The sequence below is a fragment of the Dromaius novaehollandiae genome, chromosome 27 (assembly GCF_036370855.1).
Source record: "Dromaius novaehollandiae isolate bDroNov1 chromosome 27, bDroNov1.hap1, whole genome shotgun sequence".
Lineage (NCBI taxonomy): Eukaryota > Metazoa > Chordata > Aves > Casuariiformes > Dromaiidae > Dromaius > Dromaius novaehollandiae.
The window spans coordinates 525,903-538,998 of record NC_088124.1 but is presented as its reverse complement, the minus strand read 5'-3'; the positions used below and the strand labels follow the sequence as shown (position 1 = coordinate 538,998).

The window sequence follows — 13,096 nt, the reverse complement described above, 5'->3', positions numbered from 1 at the left end:
CCCTCTTACAAGAAAGTCAGGATGTTCACAGCAAAACGGAGCTGTGCAAGGCTCAGGCAGACATGCTTAGTGAGTTCATATCAAGCCAAAGATGCTTCCTTGCTGACCATGTTTGCATCGCAGAGCATGGACAGAGCATTTCACAGATGTTAAATATTGAAACATAACTTCAGAAACCACCCAAGGGTGGTAACTTCAGTCTTAAATTCTGTTCATGACAGCTGGAGAAAAAACATTTCACAATAGGAAGAAAAACTATTCAAATACTTTATCATCTGACCATTAAGCTCATTTGAAAAGTTGTTTCAGAACCAGGAATGAATAGAAATGTGAGCATGTAAGCCTCCAAAGAGATTAAATCCCTAAAAAGCAACCTCTTCAGGCCTTTGCACCTTTGTCTAGGATTGGTGTCTTCCCTAGCAGCCCTGGCATGATTCCCAGTACCAGAAACTATGGCTCACATGAAGGTAAAATAAATGAATCATGAGAATGTGTTCCCTATAACGCTGCATGTCCCTAGCACATCTCTTGTCTCCTTAGAGCCTAGAAGAAAGCTCCAGAGCAGACATCTGTGCTAGCACAAAGAGACAACTCCATTTGGCAGAATTGTTTCATCTTAAAATCTGATGAACTAGGTACACGGGTAAAGGACAATAGTGTCCCAAGGGAGACACACCAAAGTGACAAAACTAATGCAAAACTTCCTCTTTCCATCATGTCCTCAGTCACAGCCCTGTCTTCTGCCAGACACAGTTTCTTTGTTCACTGAGGAAGGCATTAGAGCTTGATGACTCACTGACTCATTGATGCCCTCATAACAAATTTCAATAGAATAATCAGGGTAGCATGAGGTACAGGCTTCATCATAAATGTTCCAGGCCAAAGTCACTTTAAATAAATCTTACTTTCCCATTTTAGCACAAGATAAAAAGGTTCACTGGTAATCTTGAGCCATGTAAACACTGACAGTTTTAGGCGACCATTAGCATGTGAAGAAAAGGTAACAAAAGAGAAGCTTACTCTTTAAACAAACTGTTTCAGTAACTCTACATATATAAAAATTATCAATATTGCCATGGAGAAGAGTTCGATCTTCTGTTCAGCTCTAAGCCGTTCTTTTCAAGTACTTTCTCGATCAAGCCTTTGCTAGATTTCCTGCTTGTTGGGCTAGACCATGCTTGAGCCTGGAGGAGGTGATCCTTGAATATCGGTAGATGCTCTTGGACCCCTCCTCCCTCCTGTATTCCCAGAGATTCTCCAAAGCAGCTCCCTGAACAGGCTGAAGTCTGCTCTCCTGAAGTCCAGGGTGGTGATCCTGCTTTTTGCCCTGCTTCCTCCTCACAGGACCCTGAACTCCACCATCTCATGGGTGCTGCAGCCAAGACTGCCCCTGAATTTCACATCTCCAATCGGCTCTTCCTTTGTTGTAAGTATGAGGTCCAACAGAGCACCTCTCCTCACTGGCTCCTCCATCACCTGTGTTAGGAAGTTGTCATCAGTGCACTCCAGAAACCTCCTGGATTGCTTGTGCCCTGCTGTGGGGTGTCTCCAGCATATATCAGGGGGCTTGAAGTCCCCATGAGGACCGGGGCTTGCAAACAGGAAGCTTCTTCCAATTCTCTGAAGAAGGCCTCGGCTACTTCTTCTTCCTGACCAGGTGGTCAACAGCAGACACCCACTACAATGTCACCCCTGCTGGTCTGTCCACTAATCCTGCTCTCAGCTAAGCCCTCACCTCTCCTCAGGCAGCGCTCCATACATCCCCACTGACAGTAGTAGAGATGGAGCCAAGATCAAGGAGGGATAGATTGAGGAGGAAGAAGTACATAGGGAGTGGAGGCGGTGGTCTCAGGCTACGACTGTGATGATGAGTCCATTTCCCAGGAGGGCAGCCAGGTAGATGCCCGGGAAGAGTGAGAAGTGCAAGAGCTGCAGCTCCCGCATGTCCGCGAAGGCCAGGAGGAGGAACTCATTGAAGGAGCTGCTGTTGGACATTTGCTTCCTCTGGACTTGAGAGACTGTCCAAGGAGGAAAAGACAGTGACAAGTTAGATCAGGCTTCTGTGAGCCCAACTCATTCTGTTTCTCATAGAACCCCCCACGTTTCCTTTCTGCTTTACCTTCGTACCTTCTTTACCTTCTACTTTACCCATTTTCTCTAGAAAACGATCTTCAGTGGAGGAGTCTGATGGCAAATATATGACCCAGGTGCACACCCCAGCTTCTCACCCCTGCAGCTTCCCTGGGAGAAGGCAACAGCCTGTCCTGTCCCTGAGAAGCTGCGGCAGGGAATCCCTGCTCTGAAGCAACTCCTCCTCCTCCTCTCCACTGAGAAGCCAGGAGAGAGAAGCTAAAAATCCTATCATTCATGGGATGGAATGGGTTTAGAAAATCCCTCCAGGAGCCTCAGTAGCATTTCCCTGCAGCCAGAGATCTTACCGTGTCAAGGGCTGTGAAGATTTCTCCCACCCTGAGAGTGTTCAGTGACTTGCAGCTCTTCCTCTCCCATGCATTAATCTACCTCAAACACTCCCTGCTTCAGAGCTTTTCCAAAAGGAAGGTATTCATTCACAACTTCTAGCTTTGAAACCAGACTTCAGAGAGGAGATGATGCCTCATAAATGCAGTGTGTAAAGCTGAGTGCACTATTTTTTGCTGCAGAGAAATGAAAAATGGAAAGGCAAAATCTGTTAATAATTCAGTATACTGAACCCCACGGAAAGGGCAGAGGCCCTCAGGGCCTTCTCTGCCTGAGGTTTTCCTGGTCAACTTTTCCCTCAGGAGGCATAGGGAGAGCTGAGGGCGGTGAGAGTGTGTGCTATCTCCTGTCCTAGTCATCCCCCCCTCCCCCATCCCCATTAATTTTCTGTGGGATTTCAGCAAAAAGAGGTGTAGAGAGAGAGGGATGGAGGGAGGAGTTAGCGATGGGAGGAAGAGAGAAACTGCAGAAAGGGCCTGGGTGAGACTGGGGCCAGAGGGGAGCGTTTGGAAGAAACACTGCTGCTAGAGCTACGGACGGCACTGAAGAGTGAGGCTGTGGGGCAGGAGAGATGCCAGGAGGAGCAGAGGCCAGGATCATCTCATCTCTGTTTCCAGCTGTGAGTCCTAAAGGGTCATGAGGGGATGCCTCTGAAGGGACAGTGTGGGGGTCACCATCTCCACAGGGACACTGTGCTCATCTGGGGCATGTCAGTAGTGCCTTAACAGAGCAGTAGCGCTGTGTTGTGGGGTCAGCTCTGCACTAGCATGAGGCCAAGGGCTGCATGATCACATCAGGGGTCATGTCTTTTTCCCCGGTGTCCCTGTACACTGTTTCTGTGTAGGTCTGCATTGCACAGCTTTGTTGTTTTGGTTTCTTGGCCTGTGCATAATGTTAAAGACTGAAGCAAGGAAGGCATTCAGTACCTCGGCCTTTTCTGTATTCTCTGTCCTGAAGGCCCCTTCCCCATTCAGCAGCAGGCCCACCTTTCCCCCTACTTTTCCTTTTGTTACCGATGTATTTAAAGAAGCCCTTCTTGTTCTCCTTGACATCCCTTGCCAGATGAAACTCCCCAGGTCTGTGAGCCACATGAAAATATCGCTTAGGTGGCCACAGCTGCTGGGCATGGCGCCAGCCCCAGAGGATGCCGGTGTCCCTGCCCCCACTGTGGCCAAACCTCTGCGGTGCCCACAACAGGTGGAAGACGGAGCAGGTGGCCAGACTCTCCACATCGCTTATGCAGGAGGTGGTGGCTCTGAAGTTGGGAGGCCAGACAAGCTCTCAGTGGGGATGAGGGGCCGGGGGGAGGCCCTCCCTGGGGGCTCTCTGGCTGTGGGCAGCAGCTCTGTTGGAAGACCCTTGGGCAGGCAGCCAGAGGGGCTGTGCCACACAGTGAGGCGTGTTCTCCGCTGACATGCAAGTTGGTACCGGTAGCAGCCCCAGTGGCTGAGAGGGAGCCAGGGAGCGACAGGGGCATGAGCAGCACAGGGTGCCGAGAGTTCTGCCTGGGAAAGGCAGCAGGAGTGGTGTGCAGCACAGTCCTCTGCGATGTGCTCCCTGCATGTTCTTTTCCCCACTGACTGTTCAAGAGTCCGAGCATCTCCCTCACTTCTCCTGCTGACTGTGACTTCTCAGCATCAGCCTCCCAGCTAATGCCCTCGCTCCTGACGCCCATTGCTCCAGCTTGCACGGCACAAGCTTCACACGCATGCGTCTCTTCCAGGATCCTCTACAGGAAGGGAGCTTTGGAGCCAATGGAGGGCTTGGCTTTCTGGAAAACTGTTGGCCCACGGACGGGAAGGTGTCTCACATGCTTCCTGGCCTTGGTTCAGGTAGGGGTTCCAACACAGGAGTGTAAGGTCTCGATGTGAGTGCTGAGGGGTAACACAGAGGCTTCTGAATGCCTTCTGGTGGGCCCTGAGCATCTTGCTCAGAGCCTCGGAGAACAGACAGGAGGAGATTACATGGCAGGTCCTCTTCAAAGTGTGCTTCTGCCTCTGAAGGCATGACCATTCCAGGGATGCAGATAGGTGGGAGCTTCATTCTTGGCTCACTCCTCTCTAATTTTCTAGCAGGAATTCTCTTTCCTCTTGGCCTTAGGAAGCCCAGCCTCGGATAGCTCTCATCCCCATCTCTTGGGCTGGGCTGCTTTGCGACCTGCCTCCCACAATTCACTCCTGAAGCAACAGCAGTCAGAGGTTGACCGCATTGATCTAACAGCAACTCCACTAGCCCACTCTCCATGGTGCTTTCTTCTGAAGTGTCCTTGAAGGATCTTGCCTTTGCATTCATGTCTTTTTCTAACTTCTGCTGCTGCTGCTTCAGGGTTTCCAGAGCATCATGGACAACAATTGCAGCATACACATTTCCTTCTGAATGGACTTGCTGAACTTGGGACATTGCATTTTGGATGCTACGCCTTGCAAGCGTGCTACTCTCTCGTGATACGGCAGCAACATTGTGGAATGGTTGCAACACGGGCAACCTTGTGGCTTCTGCTGTCCAGTGTTTGGATGCTCTACATGATGCTTCTACTTCCTTCATCGCTCGGGTTGAGAAAGGTGTCCGGCATGCCTGCAGTTGTCTCTTAGAAATAGTCTCAAGGGGCAGCTTCAGGATTTCAGCAAATTGACAGTGCAAGTGATGTTCAAATTGCAAAGCCACAAAAGATTCCAAGGTGGATCCAACCCTCTCAACAGCATCTTTGGCGATTTTGTCAAGAGACGCCAGAGAAGTTGCTGTTATAGCCTGGTAATTCAGCTGCCCTCAGCCTGCTTTCTTCCAGTTTGCCAGCTCACCTGGCTCGTGCGGCTACGTACGGCTCCCTCTGCCCGGCCGACAGCCTGGGCTCACAGGCATCTGATGCACTGCATACCAAATGCTTCCCTAAGGCATCAGTAACGGTTGCTACAATCTCTCTAGCCACCAGTCCAATTTCCTCCTGGAGATCTGGAGATGTCGTCTCAGAAGGCTCTGCCCTTCTAGCACTAGCAAGCAACCTTCCACTGATTGCCAGTGGAGCCCTCCTTAAAACATGGACTAGCCAATCCAGCTCTTTCACCCTCTCCAGCACTTCCTCCAGCATGCTCTCAGCCACCTCTTCCAGCTCCTGGGCTTCTGTCCTTGTAGTCCCTATCAGCGTAGTCCGGATTTCACTATGCAGCTCTTCACGTAAAGACTTCTGTATCAGAAACCAGGAGGAACTGATGAGTGAATGGCAAACAAAATGGATAGAGGAGATGGCGGAGGTTGTGTTATTGTGCTGGACACTTTGCTCTGGACTCCTCTCCCATCATGGGTGCTGCCTGCTCTCACGACACCTCTGCCTCTTATTGCAGGCTCGTTTGCACCTCTCCCAGTACTGATGTGAAGAATGCTAGTTGTGAGACCAAGAAAAAAGAAAAATCCTTGTTCCTGGAGCACCCAGCTGTTGTCGTGCTTTCTGAGAGGCCATTCCACCTGATGGAGCCAGGCAGCATTGAATGTGTTCCGCTAATGAGAATCAGGCAACAGCAGGCTCTCCTCTAAGCTAATCTTTGATCTCCTGCAGCAGGAAAGCAACCCATGAATGGCTAAGCACTGGCACTATCTCCTTCAGGGATGCTCCATGTTTGGCTGCTCACCACACAAGAAAGCAGCAACAGGGACCCTGGGAATACTTAGTGCAGCTAATGGATTTATGCTAAGCATGGGAGTCCGTGAGCACAAGAGCCCACGAAGAGTACCTGGCACACCTGGTCTCGCTCAGCCTGCTGGAGGAGGCGTTTCTCTTCTTCAAGGGCCTCAAGCTTCTCCATCCTCTGCACAGTCATGGCAAGAAACCTTTAAAGACAAATGAAGATGGCTGAAACAGAGCACCTGGAGCTGTCTTGCCCAGAGCTTTTTCTGCTTAGCCACTGCCATCATCCTGCTCCAGAGTTCTTGGCTCAAGTGCCCCAAACAGCTTCCAGCTGGCTTTGCCAGGCTCCAAACACAGACTGCGCCACTGTAGGCACAATTAGCATCTGGTCACGCAGGAATCTGGTGGTGTTTCCTGGAAGACAAGGCTCCAGCCAGCACCTCGCTGACAGGCCACAGGCCCGCTCCTACAGCAAGCCTTGCTTGTCCTGTCTCTGACCTGTGCCTCATCTCCCTCTCAGCATCTCTCAAACTCTCTCTTTGCTCCCGCAGCAGCCACTCTCAGAGGTGAGAAATGTCCATCCCCTCTGGCGGTTCGGGGACATCCTTTAATTTTGCCAGCAGTCATCGAAGCACCTTCTGAAAGTTGACACCAAGTTTTAGCTCGCCTTTGCCACGAAATGCTCTCACACCGCTGCATGCTGAGGCTTCATGCTGGCCCAGAGCAGTGCTCCGCTTCAGCCATACACCCGGGGCAGAAGAGAAGGGCTTCCCTCGGCACTCTGGGCACTCAGGGACGACTTTCCTGCCTGTCCCCACCCCTAGCATCCTGCACTATCGCAGCTCGGACCAGGTAGTCGTTTCTACAGCTGAACGCCCGGCCTGCCAGCACAGGCCTCGCTGCTTCTTCAGTTCATGCCGTGCTGAGATAAAATAAGTGAAGCCCCAACCCTCTGCACCATGAAGCAGGCCTATGAACACTGCACTTTACTTACTTGTTCTCGCTGGCACATTTTGTCAGCCTCTGTTTTGAGTGTCATCAGATACTGCCTGTATTCGTTGAACTCCCACAGAGTGCAAACCACCTGTGGAGAGACAAGGGGAGAAATCACCAAGACTTGTCACGCTAACTATGTGGCTTGCCTTCCCAGAAACAGCAATAACCCAGCAAGAGCTGCTCCCCTGCACACCCTGCCCTCCCCAGCAGCTGGGGCCTTTGCTCCCACCCACCCAGGGGGAGCAGTGCTCCTCACTCTGCTGCCAGGCCACCCACCAGCTGCTATGCCAGTGCTCAAAGAGCACGGCACAGCCTTGGAAGAGCAGGTGTGGGAATTCCCAGAGCGGGTCTGCCTGAGGGCAGAGTGAGAAAAACACTCTGATGTCCAACCTACTTTGCCATCGCTGGTGAAGTAACCTCCTCTCTTTAGTGTCTGGAGGTTATCTTTGCATTTGTAGTAGGCCCATGACTGCAGGTCGTGCAGACTGTTGTACTCGGTGCTCAGCAAGTGACAGTGTGGATCTCCCAAAGCAAAATAACCGGATGGCTGGTGAAGTGTTAAATGTATCGTCCACAGCATGAGCAGGGTAGGAAGGAATCAGGAAAGACGCAAAGACACTTCTGAGCTTCCTCAGCCCATAGGGTAGCTTTTTCAGGCCTCTGAGCTTTAGAGTAATTCCTGGCTCAGCACTTAGCTCAGCTCCCTATTTTACCCAAAGGAAAGATTTCTCTGCTTGAGAGACTCTTCAGCTGAGGAAAAGCCCAGGGCCTACAGCTTCAGTCTTGTGGTTATCTCCCATCTCTTTTCCTTCCCCTTTCTACTGCTTTTACCTTTTCCCCCAGCTTGGTCTGGCAGAAGACAGGGTGGGAGCCAGGCAACAAAGGGATTTTGACCCCGAGCGGGATGTCCAGCAGCTCAGTACATCTTACTACACCTGCTGTCTTCTGCACTCAAGCTAGAAAGACAGAGACGCTCATGGGCATTCAGGCCACCATCTCAATAGCCTTCTTGCACAGCTGTAGAGAGAGAAAAGCAATTTAGCATGAATGAGCATCAGCAGGGAGAGGGATCTGAACCTAGGACACAGAAGAAAGAAATAAAGGAACCACAAGACTGATTCTGGAGGACAAGATAAGGAAGTAGAAGAGCCAGACAGCTACGCAGAAGTAAGTAACCACAAAGACTGGTTCCAAGGGACAAGATAAGGGAGTAAAAGAGCCACCAACAACTATGCAGAAGCGAGATAAGAAGTAAAGAACACACCTGGAAACTACGGAAAGGACCAGCCAGGAGCTGGAAGACCCTGAACTCTAATACCATGATTGGTTCAGAACTATGGGGTGGATACTAGACTGGAAGGGTATAATTACCCAGGGATTTGTTCAAATCGGGTCCCTCTTCAGAGGCACCCAGCTCGAGATGTAATTACTGCATGTGTGTCACTAAAATTTATTTCACTCTGATTTGGCTTCAGACTTCTGCCTGAGCGGGAACCTAGGGTTGGACCCTGTTACGGTGGCTGGCGAGCCTAATTTTCCATAACAGCAGCACTTACCAGAAATGCTCTTTGAACACTCCAAACAGGGAGAGCGCAAAGAGCAGCCTATTCAAAAGCAGCTCTCTGCTACGTCACCTCCTTCCCTGCAACTCCAAACCCTGTAAACCAAACCTGACGTCCTTTCACACCACCCCTCCTGCCTGCTGAGCTGGAATCCAGGATGGGCAGGCAGACAGGACTCCCTGAGCGCCTCCACTGGCCTCACCCTATTTCTCTCACTCTTGGTTTCCTCCACACACACTGGATGCCCCAGAGAAGGCCCGCACGGCCGCCACCTCCCAAGCTAAGCCCTCTCCATCTGCCCGCTACGCACCTCACCCCTATTCTCCTTTGCGCTCAGCACTCCATCTATATTTCGGGCGCCAGCAGCAAGATAGTACTCCATGGCTCCTTTCGAGAGTCCTCCTGGAGCTGCGACCCTCCGCTGGCACCTCTCGCTCCAGCAGCACCCAGCTCTGGCGGCCCCAGCCGGTCTCCCAGCCAGCAGTGCCACCAGAACAATTGTGCAGTGCTGCCTTGCCGCTTTCCTGCGCCACCGCCCGGCCGCTGCCAGGCCAAGCGCCGCGGCGGTGGGGAGCATGCGCGGGGCCCCGCGGCATGCTGGGAGCTGTAGTCCCGCCGCGCGGCGGCGGTGGGGAGCATGCGCGGGGCCCCGCGGCATGCTGGGAGCTGTAGTCCCGCCGCGCCGCGGCGGTGGGGAGCATGCGCGGGGCCCCGCGGCATGCTGGGAGCTGCAGTCCCGGCGCGCGGCGGCGGGGCGCGGCTGGTGGCCGGGCGGGGGGAGCACTCCCTTCCCCGCGCCCTGCGGGGCCACCGGCGGCATGGAGCAGTGTGGGCGAGGCCGTGCAGGGCAAGGGCCCTTTCGCAGTGCTTCGCGTGCCTAGGGGAGGCCCTGTGACAGTGGAGGGGCTGCAAGGACACGCAGGCCTCAGGGGACCTGCCAGGTTTGGCTCCACAGCAGGCAGGGGAGCCAGCCTGGGCGTTTTGGGGCGCTGCCCGCATCCCACTGCCTCCTGCGCAAGGAGGTGAATCCACCAGGAATGTCTCCAAGTGGTGCCAAAGTCTGTGAAAAACTCAAAGAGGACATGGGAGAAATCCCCTAGGCGGCTGAGGCTGCCTAGGGAACTGTATCGGAAATACCCAGTTTGGGTATGGATGTAGCAGAGCTGGGGCCAGTGTGGAAAAAGTAATTGGGGGCAGGGTATTTACTGGGTGTGGGGGGCAGGTTGGGATTGGGTGGAGGTGGGCAGAGACACGGGCCAGGAAAGGGAGGGCCAAGGATCCCCCTCCCGCTCCCCTCTGGTTCAGGGCTTACCGGCCCGGGGAGCCTCTTGTGCTGCGTGTCTGTCTCTGTGTCCCGGGAAGGAGCAGGGACGTTTCTCATCCCAGAGCTGGCTGGCTGTGATGTGGCCTCAGCAGCGGGCTGTGCTGCGGGAGCTGGCAGGGTCCCTCCACCTGCTGGCACGCTGGGCCCCTCCGTCCACCTGCCATCTGCTCCCCACGCTGACCCAGGAGGCAGAGGGCTCTGGGCAGATGGGGCGGGGGGAGCATGTCTGGGTTGCATCTGTCCGGGATCCTGCCAGACTCCCACAGTCAGGGCTTGCAGCCCTGGGGAGGTGACATACTGCCCTGTCCTGAGAGCTCCCCAAAGCAAGCCCCATAGGCTGCAGCCTGTGCCCGTGCCCCTGCCCAGCGTGAGGAGGAGGCAGAAAGGCACTTCAGACCTGCCCAGCTCATTGCAGCCTGTGCAGCTGTGATGGTCTTGCAGAGACATTTCTCCTGCCTGGCCCCTTGGAGAGATGGAAGGTTCCCCCTGGCCCTGGGGAGGGTAGTTCATGGGGGGAAACTCAGACCTGGCTAGCAGCTCCTCATCTTCTCGCCCTTCCCCGAACCTGCCTTCCCCCAACAGCTCTCAGGACAGGGGCTGCCTCTTCGCAACCCCCAGCTCCCCTTGCCCAGCGTTTGGATGCAGTTGTGAGCTCGTCCCTTCCTCAAGCTCTTTGGGAGAGGAAATCAGAGGTGGCTCAGGAATGAGGCGCGGGCTGGAGAGCCAGCGAGACCCACCAGCAGTCGGGAGGAAGGAGAGGGAGAAACCCGGATCCGGCAAGGGATGGGAAAGCCAGACCGCAGCCCTAGGAAATGAGTGTGAAGTTCTCCAGATACCTTGTGTCTGGACCTAACTGGCACGTGGTATCTGAAAGGATGGTTTAAATGATGGGGCAATTTAGCAAAGCTCAAGGGACGTATTTCAGTCACAAAAAAACATACGGACTGTGAGCTCACTTCAAAACAACATACAACACTTAAAGAACTACACATAAAACTATATTTAAAAAAATACATGGTCTTCACAAAAACAACTGTAACTGCATAACTGAAGAAACAGCTATGGATGGATGCCTTGGGAAGGCCAGCACTTCCTTGCAGCAGCCAGCGTGAAGGACATTGTGGCCTGCAACAGGAAAGAAAGCATTTGCAGTGAAAAGGATTGGCTTGGGGGCGCCCCATTTAACAGCGCCTCTTTCCCTGCTTCCCAGACTCTTTCCTGCAAGAGCTGCTGGAAGCCTGCTTCCACAGTGCCAGAGGCTTCTCGTGGAAACCTGAGCCAATGGCCAGGGAGAGGTACTCAGCTAGCCAACTACCAAGGGCTTCGCCACTCCTACGCGTTGGGCAGCTTTGCCCCCTGCCTGGGAGACCTCCCTGACACCTCTGCCAGGATTCCCTCTGGCTGCTCTGGAAACCGCCCCAGGAGCAATGGGACTGGGAAGGGGGAAGCCCCCATCTGCCCCTGGCCAGCCAGCTAGGGGGAATACCTGGCCAGTGCAGTCATAGCTCTGCCACTCCATGGGTTCAGGCTGGCTGCAGCCAGCCAGGCCATCGGTCCCCAGAGCCTGAAAGAGAAAAGATGACATTTGCACAGAGAGCCACAAAGCCAGTGGCCTCTGGCCCCGGGGCCTCTTTTCCTCTCCCCACCCAGGGCAAGTGGTGCACAGCACAGGCGCGGCTATTGTTGGCCCACAGCCGGGTCCTGTGTGGCAGCCGATGAGTTGCTTCAGTTGCTTCCCTGCAGCTGGGAGAGGGGCTGGGAGGTGGCAGGGCCCTTGTCCCAGGCACGTTTCAGCACCTTCAGCTCTCCAGCCATGGGAGCTCTGCCCCTTGCCCTTGAATCCTCTGAGCAGCCAGCTCCTCTCCAAGAGAGTGGCTAGTGCTTGTGGCCTTTTTGCCCACCCCGGAGGTCACAGCAATGAGGGACACCCGCAAGCACTGCTGAGAGCTTGTTCCCAAGTGCTCCTGCCCAGGAAGTGATTGCAGCAGGAGGCTGATTGGTTATCTACAGGCAAAGGCATCACAGTGTCATGAGGAGGCCTCCTGGCCTATTCTTCCAGGCCTGCCTCAAATGACATGCTTGGGAGGAACAGGAAGGGCCAAGCCCCGATCTGTGGCTGTCCAGCTGGCTGCGGCAGGAGTACCTGGCCACTGCTGCCATAGCTCTGCCACTCCATGGGCTCAGGCTGGCTGCAGCCAGCCAGGCTGTCGGTCCCCAGAGCCTGAAACAGAGAAGGAGACATTTTCATGGAAAGCCACAAAGCCAGTGGCCTCTGTCTCCAGGGCTTCTTTCCCTCTCTGTCCCAGTGCACAGCGCAGGCATTGCTGTCTGCCTGGAGTGGGCTCTCTCCCACCAGCAGGCCTGGAGAAGACTGTGGACACAGAAGGCATGGGAAAGGTTTCCACGAGGAACTACCCTGAAGAGTTTGCCTGAGTCACTAGCTGCAAGGGACATGTAGGTGGTTGTTCGCTGGGGTTTGCTTGGTCCTGCGATTGCTTCCCTGCAGCTGGGAGGGGGCCTGGGAGGCATCAGGGCCCTAGCCCCAGGCGGGTGTCTCCACCTTCCCCGCTGCAGCTGTAGGAGCTGTCCCACTTGCCCCCAGTCTTCTGAAAGGCCAGCTCCTCTCCAAGAGTGGCAAGCATCTGAGGTCTTATGGCTCAGCTGGGAGGGCACAGCCCTGATGGACTCCCATAAGCATTGCTGACTTCTTATCCCCAAGCACCTGGGCACAGGAAGCGTTCCCTCTAACAACACCCCTGTCAGTCATTGAGTCTCAGTGCCACAGCTGGGGGTCAGGGTATCCTTCAGTACCACCGCCCTTTCTCCTGGCTTCCCAGACTCCTTCCTACAAGAGCTGCTGTCAGTCCCACAGTGCCAGAGGCTTCCTGTGCAGACCACAGCCCACAGCCATGGTGAGGTGCTCAGCCAGCCAGCTGCCGAGGGCTTCGCTGCTCCTGCGCACTCGTCCAGCTTTGCCTAAACACCCATGGGCGGGAAACCTCCCTGGCACCTCTGCCAGGATCCCCTCTGGCTGCTCATGGAAACCACCCCAGGAGCAATGAGAGTGGGAAGGGGGAAGCCCCCATCTTTCCCCATCCCACTGGGAGCAGGGGGAAA

At 54.3% G+C, this 13,096-nt stretch overlaps 2 long non-coding RNA genes across 2 annotated transcripts; both read right to left on the bottom strand.

Moving 5' to 3' along the window:
* Positions 1-253: 253 nt before the first annotated feature.
* LOC135323751 (uncharacterized) lies at positions 254-3,690 on the bottom strand. Its single transcript, XR_010385271.1, has 2 exons — positions 2,439-3,690; positions 254-2,018 (listed from the first exon to the last, which is right to left on the bottom strand). It is a non-coding gene; the product is annotated as an uncharacterized LOC135323751 (long non-coding RNA).
* A 1,481-nt stretch (positions 3,691-5,171) lies between these two features.
* LOC135323758 (uncharacterized) lies at positions 5,172-9,226 on the bottom strand. The gene is made up of 5 exons (XR_010385280.1): positions 8,966-9,226; positions 7,925-8,110; positions 7,092-7,181; positions 6,213-6,300; positions 5,172-5,659 (listed from the first exon to the last, which is right to left on the bottom strand). It is a non-coding gene; the product is annotated as an uncharacterized LOC135323758 (long non-coding RNA).
* Positions 9,227-13,096: the final 3,870 nt, after the last annotated feature.